General features: G+C 44.1%; 1 non-coding gene across 1 annotated transcript; it reads left to right on the forward strand.

Annotated features, from left to right (window-relative positions):
* The first annotated feature begins 2313 nt into the window (after window positions 1-2313).
* LOC141615988 (small nucleolar RNA R71) lies at window positions 2314-2420 on the forward strand. Its single transcript, XR_012530370.1, has one exon. It is a non-coding gene; the product is annotated as a small nucleolar RNA R71 (small nucleolar RNA).
* Window positions 2421-3963: the final 1543 nt, after the last annotated feature.

Raw genomic sequence — 3963 nt, forward strand, 5'->3', positions numbered from 1 at the left:
ACAGTGCTCATCTCCTCAGCTGCACTCTTCTCAACTCCAACATCCGCAAAACTCAACGGATCAACAACTTCAATATCTTCCCAAGCAATGACCTCTTCTGGCTCATCAAAATCCAAGTCGGACTCTCTCACTTTGACTGGCTCCTCATCAGGCTCCTCATCAGTGCCATAGCTAAGACATCCTAGACCGCCTCTTTGAATGATTGGCTCCTTCACAACTGGAGCAACATGCGGCTCTTCCTTCCCCAAACCAGCTCCTGCAATATCCAAAACAGAAGAATCTTTCTCCAATTTGCTCCCAATCTGGGGCAGAGGTGTTATAGCATAAACAGGCATAGAGACAGGCATGTCAGAAAGCACAAAGTATGATTTCTTTTCAGAAACCGTATTACAAGTTACTGGCCACATGGGGTCTTTCTTCTTAGCTGTCTGGGCAAAGACAATGGAGTGTTTCCGTACTTTGAAGGTCAAAGTCCCTAAGCCAACATCTATAACTGCACCAGCAGTGTGCAGAAATGGTCTACCCAATATGATAGGAATGTGGGCATCCTCGGGCATATCTAGTACAACGAAGTCAACAGGGAAAAAGAACTTTCATATTTGCACAGGAATGTCCTCTAAGACTCCTATAGGCTGGACCGCAGAGCGATCAGCCATCTGTACTGTCATGTTGGTAACTGCAAACCTAGTCAATTTCAGCTTTCTAGCAAGACTCAAAGGCATTACACTAATACTGGCTCCTAGGTCACACAAGGCCTTCTCAGTAGAAAAGGTGCCAATACTACATGGGACTGAAAAGCTACCTGGGTATTCTAGCTTGTGAGGTGCAGTATGGGTCAAATAAGAACATGACTCCTTATTTAGCGCGACAGAATGCACAGTTTCAAGTGACTTCTTTTTAGACAAAAGTTGCTTCATAAATTTCATGTAAGCAGGCACTTGATTAACTAACTCAAGAAAAGGAACTTGCACATTTAAGCTACGAATAACATTTTTAAATTTGTTAAATGATACCTGTTCCTTCGTTGGCACTAATCTCTCTGGATAAGGGGCTGCAAGAAGTAACTTAGCCCTCTCCTCTAGGTCTCTCACACCGGCATCGGTGGATTTAGGCTGAAAATCCACTACCTTCTCTTTGTTGTAGCTTGACCCTTCTTCAGACCGTCACAAAAATGAACCATTAATCGTCATCGGATCATATTTCGGAACCGGGACTGACCCATCAGCATCTGGGTCTTGCCCCAATATTTTCGGAGTCGTCGTACCCCGAAACAAGTGGTCCCTCAAGTTATTAGGCATTGGAGGACAAAAAGACTCACCATCAGCAGCGTTGTCGGTCGATCGACCATGAATGTCAGTCGATCGACTGACTTCTACAGGAACAGTAACTGTATCTTTTCGCGGACTGGTCGGTCGACTGGGTATGTCAATCGATCGACCGACACACCTACTGATCGTCTTTTTCTTGCTATTATTCGTTACAGCTTTCTTCGTACTTGGTTCCGCCTCATCTTTTTCAGTGGCTTCCTCAACCATAGCGGGCCCATCAAGGGTAGACCCACTCCTCAAAGTAATGGCATTAAGGGTCTCCTTTTGATCCGTCTGCGATGGTAAATGCCCCGGAGCTCGAGTTGCACTCTTGCTAACCAATTGAGCAATTTGGCTCTCCAACATCTTCATCCCGGCCTCTCTAGCTTGAGACTCTTTCTGCAAAAAATTTTTCAATTCGGCAAATTCGTAGCCTTGGGACTGCTGATGCTGCTAAGGAACATACGGAGGCTTTTGATATGGCTACTGCTGCTTATGTGGGGGCACATAATTCTGCTGTTGCTGCTGCTGTGGAGGTGGAGTCGGATTTAGGACATTTTGGCTACTCCACCTCAAGTTCGGATGGACGTTCGGCTCAAAGTAAGTATTTGTCTGCCTATAATGTTGAAAGGCAGCACAAGACTCATAGGGAATGCTGCAGTTGTCTGAAACATGTCCTCCTCCATATCTCTTGCAGACGAAATGACCGTCTGAAACAGCATTCACATGATAGATCCCTCCTTTTGAAGCTCCTCCCTATTCGTACTTATCAAATCTCGCCGTAAGAGCCTCTAATGCAGCTGCAGAAGGGGATTCAGCACTCCTCCTTTGATTTCCCCTAGAATTTCCATACTCAGCTTTATGGGTGGCCAAATCATCAATAATTTTCCACCCCTTAGTCTCTCCCACATTCTCCTGGAATCTGCCATTAGCTGCCGCATCCAGGATAGCCCTCTGATCGTCATAGAGCCCATTATAAAATTGATTGCATAGACTCCATTTCTCGAACCCATGGTGCGGAATAGTTCGCACTAGCTTCTTGAAACGGACCCACGCCTCATGGAAATTCTCATCAGGACCCTGTTTAAAGCTCGTGATCTGAGCTCTAATGGCATTCGTCTTCGAGGCTGGAAAATATTTCTTGTAGAATGCCAGGGCAAGCGACTTCCAATCAGTGATCCCGTTGGCAACTCGATCCAGGTCTCGGTACCACTCCCTTGCAGCATCACGAAGAGAGAATATGAACATAGTCTCCTTCACCTGGTCCTGGGTCACACCGGTTGGTGGGGGTATGGAACAGCAATAATCGATGAATGTCTCCATATGTTTAGCTGCATCTTCATTAGCAGCTCCCCCGAATCGGTTTCTCTCAACCAAGTTGATATAGGACGGTTTCGGCTCGAATTTCCTATCCGTCCCTGGTAATGCGAATCCCTTATAGAGATTCTCAGCTGTCGGCCCAGAGTGACTGGCTATACTCGCTTCCTCAGCCATGTCTGGAGATGTGACGGTCTCAGCTGAAGAAGTGGAAACGGGAGATGAAGGTGGATCTTCCTCAAATAGAGCGTTCTCGTAGTAACTAGACAGAGTACTCAGCTCTTCCTCTGTCGGCAATACCCTAGATGATCGTCTCAACTCACGCAAAGTCTTCTCAATCTCAGGATTGAACGGTAGTAATTCACCACCTGTGACCTGCGCATAAGAAGAAACTACAAGTAGAATATGAGAATAGTTTATGGAACAGATGTCCCTTAAACTAAGAAAAAGACTAAAAATAAAACAACTAATAATTTTAAACAATTGCCTCCCCGGCAACGACGCCAAAATTTGATGCATGTCGTTGTATGCACCAAAAATAATATTTATAGTCCAAACTACTACTATAGCTAGTGGCAGTCAGGGTCGAACCACATGGAGGCGATCCAATTAATAGTTGTCTGATTTTAGTCTAAAAGCAACAATGTGTGGGGGTTTGTTTTGAGTTGGTCTATAACTAAATGCAGTAAATGAAATGTAAACTAAATAAACGGATGAAATCAAATATTAAAAGGGTGCTATGATGGTCGGCTCACTATAGTTTTGGCGGCAGTATACTAGGTAGGTCTAAAACAAACACGTGAGACGGGAAAATAAGAAGTCATCTCGGTCCATTCTTAACAGGTAGCATCTTTTGATCTCGCTACAGGTCCCTAATATCACTAATGCAACTTTCGTCCTGAAAAGTGATTAAAGGGCTAAATTAACTCATCTTTCGATCTCCTTAATCTAGTCGTCTTAATTAGGTAGGCTATCTCCCTTCATTATCTTTCGATCTTTATTGGGTCGGTCAATTCCTAAACATTCAACTAGTCGCGTGCACTCGATTCGTCAAATATGGAAATTTAATTAATTAAAACGAAGCATATCTCACGTGGCCAGTCGATCGACCAGGGAACCCAGTCGATCGACCAAGGCGCGATTCAGGTCATACAATTCTAATGCCGCCTACTTCTACAGATTCCCTACATCCTAGCACAAGGGGTTTAGCTACTCATACTGGAAATAATAACAACAATAAACTTAAAAATTAAAACATTCGAATTCATGCTTAAATTGATTAAACGAACGATTAACATAAAACGATAAATTAGCTTCGGGGGATCTAACCTAGCAATTC

Source organism: Silene latifolia, chromosome 11 (genome assembly GCF_048544455.1).
Source record: "Silene latifolia isolate original U9 population chromosome 11, ASM4854445v1, whole genome shotgun sequence".
Classification (NCBI taxonomy): domain Eukaryota; kingdom Viridiplantae; phylum Streptophyta; class Magnoliopsida; order Caryophyllales; family Caryophyllaceae; genus Silene; species Silene latifolia.